Below are 14,207 nucleotides of genomic sequence, written 5' to 3'. Positions count from 1 at the left end.
TGGAATAGAACGTAAGAAACTCCTTATCTCTAATAAGCTCATTGGAGTTTTTAATAAATATGCACTTAGCTATAGTTTTTCTATCTTCATAAGGATCCTAGATTTCTATCCACCATATGTCTATGTAAGGGAGAAATCAATTTTAAATATACTAATTTATTCTACTACACCTCTGTCAAGGACATATCACACTATATTTTAAAGTTGAGTAATGTCTATACAAAATCTCCACGAACCATGAAAGAATTATGAATAGTGCTACGTACATAATAGTTTTGAGATTAAATCTATATAAGCATGACCCACAATTAATGATTTATCTATTTTAAGTAATTAAGGCGATTTAAATTTTTGCAACAAATTAAATCCAATCAACTAAAGATCATCACTAGAGGTCATGGGTAACCTCAAATAATGAAAGCTCTAGTTTAGATTAATTTGGTTTTTATTTGTATTTTAATAATTTTATTTAATTATTTATTAGATTTTTATTTTTTAATTATTTTTATTTTAGAGTTTTAAGATAGCATTTATTTTAACTTTAAATCATTCTTGATTTAAACTTGAATACAATTTATTTTGTACTTTTTAGTTTTATTTAAATTTTTATGAAAATGATTGAAATTCCTTTTATTTAAATACGCTAAAACTCTTAGAGGGGCCTATGCACTAATATAAAAAAAGTTAATTATAAGTCCTTAAATAAGATCAACAGTTCAGTATACACCAAAGAGCTATATCAGAAAGAAAATAAAAACCTAGGAGCCATTTATGCCAATTAAGTACAAGAACCATAATAAAACCTATGAAAATTCTATTGGAGGCCTGGAGCGAATCGCAAAAAATGGAGATTAATAAAAAGAAGTCCAACCCAAAACTCCTACAAAAATAGGGGAAATCAAAATTAATCCAGGACCTCCAAAAAAGAAAATCTTTAGAATTACCCAAAATTGCACTAAAAAATCCACAAGGCTCAATGTGACAACACAACCATCCAACAAAATTATCTAGTTAGCATAGTGTTTAAGAGAACTCATCAACCTTGAATGAAGCTTGAATCACACTTTGAACAAGTTGGTAAACCTATTAAAATAGTTATAAAAAGTAATAGTTAAAAAAAAAAAAAACAAACCTATGGGGCCTTGTTGTAAACCTATAGACCCAACCATCAGCATAGAATGTAATCAAAATCGAAAGCACATTGGTATAAAGATAAATTACTTTTTTTTTTTTTTTTTTAAAACCAACCCACCAGCTTACATGTTAATTTTCAAAAAATTTTATAAGGACCTTAAGGGGACCTCCAGCTCTCTACTCCTCGAATGAGCTACAAAAAAAGCCATAAAATAACCTATGAGCTGAAGTTCTCCACTAAGCACAAGTACATAAAAACCTAATAACAATTAGGTCTGCCAAAAGCAGCACCCAAAAATAAAGAAGTAGATAAACCCATTAAGCTTAGTCTTTTCACCTAAAATTAGCCTTGCACAAAAAGAAGGAAAGTCTCCAAGAACCTACCAAAAAGAACTACTGTTAGTTTTTTCCTTAAGGTGAAACACAATGTCCCCAAAGAAAATCAACTAGCTAGCATTGAGAGCCTCCATTCGTGATCATAATCAAATAGAGATGATTGATAGTAACCATAGAAAACTAAAGAAAGTAATTAGGATAATAAATTTGAGTACACAAGTCCCCAGAAATTGGCCTAACACCCAACAAATAGTGAAAGAGACTTAAATTTTTAAGTTAAAGTAGCTTGGAGCAAATAGAAAAGATAATAGAAACTAACCCCCCCCAATCACGCATTAATAATAGCATTAAATATGAAAGTAGGGCAAGCGAAGTAAGAAAACCATAGAAAAATGCACGTCATAGATGTGGGAGAGGAACAAAATTAAAGAGCAAAGCCTATATAATATAGGAACACTGAATGAACAAACCAATATGGCCCAGCTAATCTTAAATGCAGACTAAACATACACAAATTCCATTGTCCAAGTGCCCAAAAAATCTTCATAAAATTGAATATAATAATAAGCATGCACAGGATAACTATCAAACTAGCAAAGAAAATTTGTAGAGTAAGCATTAGTAAGGCCATCAAAATATAATAATAACAACCAAATCAAAAAATCAAAACAATACACCATTAGTTGGATTGAATATAATGAATCCCATATTGGTCTACCTAACAAAACCCTTAAGTTTATCTGGTAAGGAACGGCCAACATATTCAATAAAACAAAGTAAATTATAGCCAATCTTAGCCAGATAATCAGCAGTAGCATTTCCTTCCCAAAATAATATGAGAAATAGAAAATGAAATAGGAGAAAGCCACTTCTTAATATCTCTGATCACATAAAAATTATATGTATTAGACATCTTATTAAAATTTATATGATAAATAAGAAGGATGGCATAAACATCAATCCAAACTTTGGTAATAACTAAAGAAATATACAATTGCAAACCGTATTGAAGAGCACTAATCTCAGCCATAATAGTAATGGTAGAAGTACTAGGACCCATAAAGGCAACAATAACATGGCCATTAGATTCACGGATAAGACACCCACAACCTGCATTAGAATTATTATGAAAGCCATCAGTGTTAAGTTTAAACCAACTTTGAAAGATTTAAGCCATCTCACAATTCTATCTTTGGTAATAAGGGAGGAAGATTGAAATTAAAAACCAAAATCAACTATAATATCATGAAACCTATGGAAGAATTGACCTTAGTTAAATAGGCAAAAAACAACTGTAGAACTTTGTCCTTAACTTTAGAAATGATACTCATAGAATTTATAGCAATATCCTCATGCTTAAACTAATTCTTACTCCTCCAAATAAACTAACAAATAATGACAAGTAAAACATTACAAATATAACCTTGGGTAGGAATAAACCAAGCTTATAAAATACTAGTCATATAATTATAGTTAGTGCAAAAATGAGCATTAAACATGTTATCAATGTATAACCAAACTTGAAGAGAGACTGTACCTTGAGCAAAAACATGATTAAGGTTTTCAATGTGATAGCAAATTGGCATTTAAAAACCATATAAAAACCTATTTTTAGTAAAATAGAATTGACGGGAAGATAATTATGCAAAATCCTCCACATTAAAATATAATAAGATGACTGAATAGCAATGTGCCAAATAATCGAATAAAGCAAAGATTTAGAGTAAGATTGCTTAATAGAATTCTTAAGTTGTTTAAGAGCAAACTTATCATCATTTGCATGAGTGAACATTATATAATCCTCCTTATCTAGTTGAAGGGGAATTTTGAGAAAATGATTAGCAATATTATCAAGAATAGTATCACTAATTAATTCAACATCCCACACCTCATCTTGAATAAAATTATTAACTTTGCGAATAGAACGGGAATGGGTATTCAATAAATTATTAATAAAAAAATTGCCCAGCCATTTATCTTGCCAAAAGATAATATTGCCAGCCCCAATGCCCCAATATAAAAAATGCTTAGCATCCTACTTAATAAAATAAAGCCTTCTCCAATCAAAGGAATCCCTTTGTCTAAAATAATAATTGAGGGTATTTCTACCAGTACAATACATGGCAATCATGAAATTAGCCCACCAACTCTTCTTGAATCTTAAAGGAAACAAAAGTTTGAAATAAAAATCATGAGACATATCAACTAATTTTTCAAAACCAATCTCCCTTCATCTTTATCCCCAAAACAATTATTCCAAGAAGCCTACATGATAGCTGAATTGCTTTCCTTAGCACCCCAAAAATATTTATTGAATAGCCTTTCCATTCTACTATAAAAATTTAAATTGGATCACAAACTATGAAAAAGATAAATAGGAATAGAAAAGAGTACATGTCTAATTAAAACCAATCTACCACCAAAAGAGAGAAAATTAAAAGCCCAAGTGGAAAGATTCTTTTGAATAACATTAAAAATGTCACCAAATAAGTGAGATCTCTTCTTACCTCTAAAAGGAGAAGTGCCTAAATATTGTAAAGGAAAATTCTTGTGAGTAAAACCAAACTTGTTCTGAATCAAATTATTTATTCAATGAGAAATAGACTTAGCATAAATAAAGCAGCACTTTAGGGGATTAAAAATTAAACCACCCGCTCTTTCAAATTGATTAAGAAATTTGAAAAGAATTTAAAGTATTTTGATAGAGCCATTAGAAAAGAAAGGAAAGCCATCTCTAAAACTCAAATGAGTAATAGGGAAACCACTAGAAGTTCTAAAATGCAAATTAGGATGAATTATGAATAATTCATTCAGGCCTCTACAGAGATATTCAACATTTATTCTCATGAATGATGGGTCTATTAAATCTTTAATGAATTTCATCTACTAATGGGTAAATCTCATAGAGGTCTGGGTTGGTTATTCTTTTGTCTTTTTTTTTATTAGCTTTTCTAAATATATTTTTTTTGACAAATAGAACTTCTCTTAATTGGGTTATATTATGCATGCAAACAAAAACACCATATGAAAAATAAACTCAAAACACAATTTAAAATGTGACAAAGCAACAATGTAAAAGTATAATATAAGCAAACAACCCTAAAAAACAAATAACTTGAATAGGAATGAAGATAAAAATAAATCAATGATCCTTCTATTAATATAAAGTAAATAAAGACATAATACCACTGTTATTGATAACAACACCAAAAACTTTATGTGTGTTCACAACCTGAACACACAATGTCAATTAAGGGTTCTCACTATAATCTACGTAAATAAAAGTGTTGTGTCAAGTAATATAACAATGAGTTGAGCATCATTCTCATGATGATATTTGTGATTTAAAAAAAACTTTACTATTACACCAATCAATTACTTAATTTATTCTACTATGAAAGTTAAAAAAAGTGGTGGTAATGAAAGTCATTAGCTAAATCTATTTAGAAGAAATGCTATGTTAGGAAGGCCCTAAACTTATGTTAGTTAATAAGTCATTCTCAGTTATATTAATATTGTATTTGTGTTGTTGTGGATCAGAGCATAAGAAACTCCTTGTCCCTATTGAGCTCATTATATTATTTTAACAAAGATGCACTTCACTAAATTTTTTTATCTCCTTAAGGATTCAATATTTCTTTCCACAATATGTCTATGTAAGGGAGAAATCTATTCAATTCTCTTAATGGATTCTACTACACCTTAGTCGAGGATGTACATCACACTAAAGTTTAATTTTATGCAAGGCCTATACACCATCTAAATGAAGCATGGAAGAATTCGGAATAGTGTTTCATACATAATAAATCTTAGATTAAATCTATGCAAGCATGATTCTCAACTAAAAACATAAGTCTAGAAAAATGTTTTAGTTATACATTGTAGTTAAAACAAGCAAACTAATCTTCATTCTAATTCAAATAAAAGTGCAAGAGAAGATAAAGGGTATATAGAACTAGGAATGTCCTTCAAACACAAATTGTAGACTCTCCTTACACATAGCTCCACTTCCATTTTCTTACACACACACACACACACACACAATCCACTCCACTAGACATTACATATGACTAAATATAAGAGTAAATTATACTATCCCCCTAAATAATTTGACCTTGTTAGTTATATGTATGACTCACTTGAACCATTGATATTGGTACCATTTCAGCACTCCTTTTTAGAACTAAAGATACGGTGTTAATGATCTTCTCTTTTAAATTACTCTAACTAAATTAGCATTTCATTCCCTTATTATTAATGTGTTAACTACAATACTATGGAGCCTCAATGATTTGGCATTGTGGTGTCATTATTAACATTATAGTGTTGGTAGAGATCTTGCACTACAGCATAAGGATGGCATAGTGACGTTGCTAAGTTGCATGTTGTAGTGTCATCCACTTTGCCTTGAGATAGATTTAGGGATTAATTGTTGCCATTTTTATCTATGGTGCTAGGAACGTTTCTTCAAGTAAATTTCTATCACAAAATAATTAAGTGAGGAACTTTTTATATAAAAAAATGATAATGTAAACAAATTAACATGTTATGATTCTCAGGAAGACTGCTGCCATGGTGCTAACATAATATTCTAAAATAATGTTAAATGTAGCACTTTGGCGCTCAATCAAATTGGATCAAACCAAATAGCTCAAAACTTCGGTGTTAAAAATGCAATATTGCAATACAAAATGGTAATTTGGCACAGTGGTGCTTTATTCCACTAATGCTCCAACACCACTAATAATATAGTGCTATGACACTAAGGGTTTTACCACCACAGTACTACAAATTGATTTTCCACATTTAGTATAACTAACTTGGAAAGTCTCACAGCAACAACAATTCCATCATATATTAGTAGCACACGTATCATAATTTGGCTACCTCCAAACAAGGGCTATGTTTATAATCTTCAATTATATTACACTATATTCTAATCAAGAAGTTCTAAATCAACAATATCTCTTCTATGCTCTATATCCCCTCCAAATTAAAGCTTTAATCATTGTATGTTCACCTTTAAAGTTTCAATAGTTTTCATCTCTTGAATTTCTATAGTTTCATAGGGGTATACTTTAAGTAAAATGAATAGGCTAAACCACCTCAACTTTATCTTCCTAGAAAACAATTTCAATCTTGAATTATATATAAGTATGTTTTCATCAACTTTGAATCATGCGATCTCTTAGTTTTCTTCTTATAAATATTAGCATTCTCATAAGTCTCATGTCTAAATTCATCTAGACCATTAAATAATATTAATCTCCTCTTCTAAGAATATTTCATATTATACTTCAATCCCTTAACTACTCAATAAGCCTTATGCTCTAATTCTACTCGTAGATGGAAAGCTTTTTAGAAACTAAGTCTATAGTATGACATTCATATGGGACATTTAAAAATACTCCTATAGGCATATAGTACATCATCCAATTTTACAAACCAATCTTTTTTATTAGTGTTTACAAGTTCATCCAAAATTATCTTAATATCCCCATTAAAAATTTAAACTTGTCCACAAATATGGGGATGATAAGCATTTTCTACCATATGTTGTATTCCAAATTTTGAAATATAATTTTCAACTCTAGTATTTCAAAAATGACTTTTTTCCATCTCTAATGAATATTTTAGGCATTCAAAAGCTGGAAAAAAATTCTTTAAAAATCTCATTATACCTAAGCATCAATTTTTGTGCATAACCACTCCTTCATTCCATTTTGACACATAATCAACTTATATATATGTATAATAGTTATTATAAATTTTTCTGCCAAATCTAATCGCCACACATCAAATACCTCAACATTTAATATATAATTAAGAGCGTTTCATTTTTCTTTGTAAGATTTCATACTCATTGACACCTATCATATTTCATAACATACTCATTAACATCATTAAATAGGGTTAGCCAATAAAATCCTAATTACAAATACATTAAGGAAGTCTTATATCCTCCATACTCCCACCATAATCAAAGATATACGACACTAACTGAAAATGCTATCAAACTCCTCCAATGGGAGACATCATCTAATAATTAGTTCCTTACATCTTCTATATATGTTTGGCACAGTCAAAAAATAGAACTTAACATCATGAAAAAAAAAAAAATTATACCTTAGGTATATGACATGTCAAATGATATAACACCACTAATAATGTAGTCCACTATATTTGCATACTATGGCACACATTTGTCACTAACATAAATAATTTCTGTTAAAGGAAAAAATCATGAATATTAGACTTATCATACATATGTTATCTAAATTTTAGTTTTCATAACAAATTAGCAAGTTGATTTTTTGTTCCTTTCTTAACCGAAATTTTGATATAAAATTGCTGTAAAATAAAAAAAAAAAAAAGAAACCATCTAATCAATCTAGGTTTAACATATTTTTTGTTACCAAGTATTTGATGGTAGATTAATCAATGTATACTATAATTTTTGTACCAATTACATATGACTCGAACTTGTCAAAAGCAAAGGCTATGGCTAATAGTTCTTTTTTAGTTTTTATGTAAATAATTTGGGCTTATTGAGAGTTTCTACAAGCATATTAAATCACATGAAACTTCTTATCTACACTATACCCTAATATTTCTCCTATTGTAAAGTCACCATAATCACACATAAGTTCAAAATAAAGTGACCAATAAGCACTACAAGAAAATTGGCAATTAGCGACAACTTTCTCCATCGGCTAATATAAATTTTTCAGTGGTTCTAAAAAATACATGCAATTTTTTGGCAGTTTGTTAACAGCCGATATAAATCGCATAGGAAACAAATTTCAATGGTCATTTACCAGTGGCCAAAAGTTCTTGTGACTTTTTGGCTGCCATAACAGTTTGTAGATTCCAACGATCATAGCACCAACGACTGCCAAGTAATTATCGGTGGTGTACCATCCACCTCAAATGCCAATAATTTCTAGCGGTCAAAGTGTCAGTAGGGTCGATGGTAAAGATGCAAGTTAACCACTAGTATATTGCCGGTAGTTACTGACTGCTATATTAAAATATTGGAGGCTAAATAAACCAACTAGTATCAACATTTTCAGTGGCCAAACTGCCAGTTTGCCAATGGAAACCAATAGCATTTTCAAAAAAAAAAATTTACAGCCCCCCCCCCTCTATTTACACCAATTTCCATAATACTTACATATAATTCAAAACATATATAAAACAAACTTTAAGGGCATTACGCCACTATAATTAACCCAAATAAATGGAGTCTAAAATCAACATAACATTTTATATGCAATAGTAAGACAATCAACAAAACATTTTTGCAAAATCCATAATAAGCAAAACCTATTATTTAAACAAAGAAAAATGCATATGTTCTATAATAAGCATAATATATGAAATCCACAGTAAGATGTTTAAAATACACCAAAAATTTCATCAAACAAATAACAACATTAATAATCCTCAGTGTCCTCGTTGCCTTGAGATTCATATGTCAACTCTTGCTCTTTCTTCTTTTGATTTTCATCTCTATAGGACTGTAGCTCCACCTACATCTCATTTTGAATCTTTCTCATATCCTCTATCTCTCTTATCAGGGCAGCAACCCTCTAGCTAATAGTTTCTTCATCTCAACTAACATCATAAAATGCTAACATAGATGAACTGCCCTCATAAGCATACCCCTGCGAAACTAGGCCATAAACCCTCCCCTTCTGCCTTCTTCTAATAACATCTGACAACATCCGATACTCAGAATACTAGGTCGATCCTGAAGTTGATCCCTTGCCAGTAGGCTGATAACTTTCCTGAAATCATATAAAATTAACCTACGAGAATAAAATCATCCCAAATTAGTTTTTGAGCTGCATATAGTAACTCAAAAAAATTTTGGTTTCTATGTTTGGTGGCTCTTCCACACCAGCCCTTAAATTAGGACCTGCTACATTAAAAATAAGTTCTTCATATAGTCTAGTCATTTGATCTTCATCAAATGTTTCAAAAGCTATGGATGGACCTGCATGAGTATCTTTATGTGGCTCATATCACTATGTGAGGTCCAAATTTAGTAGTCTTTGACAAATCCCCTATGTCATAAATCAACTTTTACATCATCAAGCTTGAGGAATGCTTGATTTTTGTGCTTTAAACATGGACATCTAAATATTCCATCAAACTTAAATGAAGGTAGTTGAGATGCAACTTGAATAAAAGTCTCAACTCCCTACATAATTTCATCTATCAATCCTCTCAACACGATAACAATCTGTTATACATTAAATATCTCTCTTATTGGATAGTCATTTGGATATTAAAAAAATATTCCCTACATAGTTATAAAATTAATTATTAGAAAATATGCAGCCTTAAATCTCATTTAAATCTAAGAAAGAAATAACATTTACTCTCCTAACCGGGTTATCGGAAGGTAGCCATTTATGTGTTTGTTTTAACTTAATATTATGATTCACTTTTAATGGCCAATATTTTGCACCATAAAGCATTGGAGGTCTCACTGTCATCTTATAGAATTTTACCTTATGTTTGAGGAGGACTTTTTATCTCACAACAATCCCGATGAATTCCTCCAATTCAACCATCCAACTAGAATTCTTCTAATAATATCCACATCTATTTCACCACCATCACTCTGAATAACATACACTGGGATCTATTACTATTAAAACTACACTCACAAAATCTTTAGACTATAAGGTTGACCTCTAAAATTCAAGTGTACCTTCAACTTCCTCTATGGTCTTATCAACAAGATATGTAACAACTTCTGCATACATATCCTTAATTACTTGAATATGAGCATTATTAACCCCTTTCTTTTCTAGAACTCTCCATAGTACTTATCTTGGAACTTTAACATATGTTTTCTCTAAATCAATAAATATCATATGTAGGACATTATTATTCTCTCTAAATAACCATCCATGAATAAAGAAATAAAAAAGTAAATGTAACAACTTTTGAGGTGTTCGTAAGCTGGAGTGATCGAGGGTATCAACGGATAGAGCAAGGGCATCGGTGGGGAGAGCAAGGGTGTGATTGGTAGCCGGAGTGAGGGTGTGATTGAAGGCTAGAGTTATGGTGTCAGTGGTTATAGTATTAAGAGAGTAATCAGAGGTAAACACGAGTGGAGCGGCATCTGGAGGAAAAATGATACATGAAAAAAGCGAAATGGCTTATTTGGCCAATTTTATGCCATTTTCCAGTGGTTATTCGGTGATTTGGACCGCCAGAAAAAAAGCATTTTACATCGGTGGCTTGGCCTCCAATAAATGTGACACAAAAATAGAAAATTGGCAGCCTACCATGGGGTTATTTTATCACCAACATTTATGGCAGTTTATTATTAAAAATCATTAGGTAAATTGTCGGTGAATTACGAGGTCAAACAGCCGTTAAACCACCAGTAATTGTTGATTTTCCTATAGTGAAGGAGAAATGAAAATAAATTTTATAATCAAATGCTTTTTCAAGGTCTCAAAAGCTTCTAGGCGCTCATGGTTGAAATTAAAAGGAACATCTTTTTCTAGTTGATGGAATAATAGCTTTGTGATTTTAGAAAAATTCTTAATGTATCTCCTATAAAAAATAGTGTAACCTAAAAAATCTCTCACCATAAATAGCAGTAGGAGATGGAAATTATTACTTGAATTTTTTTTTTAGCCTCTAAATTTCTTTAATATCTTAGGGCCCAAAATAATGCCTTCTGTAATCTTAAATTGACATTTTTCCCTATTTAACACTAATACTATTCACACATCTATAAAAAAACCTTTAAACACTCAAGATAAGAGTCAAATTAAATACTAAATATAAAAGATGCATCCATAAAAATCCCTATGCCATGCTTAATGAAATCTAAAAAGATAGACATCATACACGTCTAAAATGTTGTAGGAATATTGAAAAGTCCAAAAAGCATTCTACAAAAAAGTAAATGTACCATAAAGGTTGGTAAATATGGTTTTATTCTTGTCCTCTAATGTTATAAGAATTTGATGATAAACTGAGTAACCATCTAAAAAGTAATAAAATTGATGCCTTATCAATCAACCAAGTATCTAATCAATGAATAGCAAAGTGGAATGATCTTTTCTAGTAGCTTTTCCCAGCTTCCTATATTCAATATAAATTATTCAACCTATGACCATTCTAGTGGTTATCAACTTGTTCTTTTGATTATTCAGTATAATCAAACTCCCCTTCTTAGGCACATAATGAATGACTAACAAAAGCACTGTTAGAAATAAGATAGATTATTCCTAGATATATCCACTAAAATATCACCTTTTTTAGAACTTCCTTAATAATGTCGTTCAACCTTTTTTTAAGGATTATCCTTTTATTGAGTGTCTTCTTCCATTAAAATTCTATGGAAGGAATAATTTCTTGTATGTTAGATATTAACTAACAATATACTTTCTTATGAATTTTTAGAACCCTAATCATTTTGCTCTCTTGACTTTCTTCTAAATCAACAAAGATAATAATGGATCTGGTTGATCCATCTTTTAAAAATGCATATTTTAAATGGGCTATTAGACTATTTTTAACTTTAAATAAAGTGTTTAAATTATTGAAGGTCTTAAGGATTTCCCTAAGAAATATGTGTTTATTGTCTCTTGTCTATCCATTAAAACTCTAGGGGCATCATCTAATAAATAAGAAGTATCTCTTCTTAACACTCATATGTCATCCTTAATCGAATAATTTTCTAGTGAATCATCAAACCATATCACTTCCATTATCTCCCCCACATATCTCTTCACCAAATCAATTCTATAGAATTAATCATCACTATGACCCTTACGAAACTACATAAACTTCAAGACATTAAAATTCACCTCTTAATCCTAGACTTTATTGTTAACTCTCCCTTTTAAAATTAATCATCAGCATTCTAATGGCCAGAAAAGTTCTACCCAAAATCATTGGTATTTCTTTATCTTTTTCCATATCAAAAATAATGAAAACAACTAAAAGATGAACTTATATACTTTCACCAACACATCCAAGATTAACCCCCTAGGGCAAGTATAAGATCTATCTACAACTTGAAAAGGTAATAGTAGTGGGTTATACCTTTCCTATGTTAAGCCCTTTAAAGATTAAAAGGGCATAAGATTAAAAACTACTCCTAAATAACATTATACTCTTCCATAGATTTTATAATACCCAAAAATTTCAAGTAAAATTATAATTTTTTTCTTAATTAAATTATACCTCAAAATATCAATTTCAATGAAAATTCTAACAAGTTTATATTTTTCTTAAAGTTTAAAGTAACTTGCTCTTAATTATTAAATTACTATTTCTTAATTACTGAATATTAACTTAGTAAATTAATATTATTTATGCTAATTTAAGTTAATCACTAATAGTTATACTAATTAAACTATATTATATTCCACTAACCACTCTACTAATACATCACTAATACTATCCTCACACTATTTATGCAGATAAACTAAATAATTCATAATTCCAAATCAATTCCACAAAGCAAGTTTCATAATGGCTGATTGAAGAGATATGTTGTTTGGGATTTAACACATTAGAGGATTATGTGAACAACTTTGTCCATTTGATTTTCATGCAACCATTAATAGGATCTCCATTTTTTCATGTGAAGCAAAAGGAATGGAAGGGAGCATAAGCAGAGGGTTTATTCGTGAAGCATTATGTGCGGGTTTCATGAGTAAGACTTTGAAGTGGAATTGCTGTGAGGGAATTTTGGTCAAGAAGGAGAACTAGATGTGAAGGAATAGTATTTCTTTGTGGATTAAGAAGTAAAGGAAGAAGACTAATGCAGAAGAAGGAGAAATTTAGGGAAGAAGGAAAAGAGAAAGAACTAAGCATTTTGGTTGTATTATAATGTTTATAGGACGTGTTAGTTTCCAAAAGTGGTAACAATTTCTAAAGAAATTATACATAATTGTATTTTAGGATTCAACTAGTTTATTTATATGGGAGGTTTTGAGGTAAATTAATTTAGGATAAATTGAATTTCTTAATTTATTGGACATATGATTTGAACACACCATTTAAATTGAGATGTGAATTATAGGTAATTTACAAAATAAAAAGAGATGATTTGTTGGATTCAAGGAGACAACTCTCCATAGAGGTAAGAAATTCAATTTTAATTTAAAAAACAAATGTTATAATTTATAGACTTGTGCACTTGTATTTCATTGAATTAAAGGGGAATATGCTTTAAAGTTAAAAATTGAGTTAGGGTGTAATTACAACCAAATGTTCATGTATGAATAACCATATATAAATTTGAATTGTTTAAGTGTAAAATTAGCTATAGAATGATTAGATAAATATATTCCTAATCGAAAATATGTTGGAAGGAAAGAACTAAGTTATGTAATGCATACTTGTTCTTTTAATGCAAGCAGTGTAGAAGATATATCTTATATATTAAGCATTAAATATAATAAATCATGTATGAGTGCATAAACTTTGAAGCATGATAAATATCGTATTAGTAAAAAGGGTTGTAATTTAAATGAAATAATACCTACGACACACCTAGGGAAAAAGAAAGCTAATGGAGGCAAAAGGAGCATCAATGTGGTTCAATGGCAATAATGCAAGGTTTTACCTAGGCTCCATTGAATATTATGATGAAATCTATAAAAGTTAATTATATTTAAAATGATAGTTAGAACTTGAGATAACTTATGTTGATATTATTCTTAGGCCTCAAATAGAACAAAATATCATCC

The sequence above is a fragment of the Dendrobium catenatum genome, unplaced genomic scaffold (genome assembly GCF_001605985.2).
Source record: "Dendrobium catenatum unplaced genomic scaffold, ASM160598v2 fragScaff_scaffold_743, whole genome shotgun sequence".
In the NCBI taxonomy this organism is placed as follows: Eukaryota; Viridiplantae; Streptophyta; class Magnoliopsida; order Asparagales; family Orchidaceae; genus Dendrobium; species Dendrobium catenatum.
Note: the sequence above shows the minus strand (reverse complement) of the source record.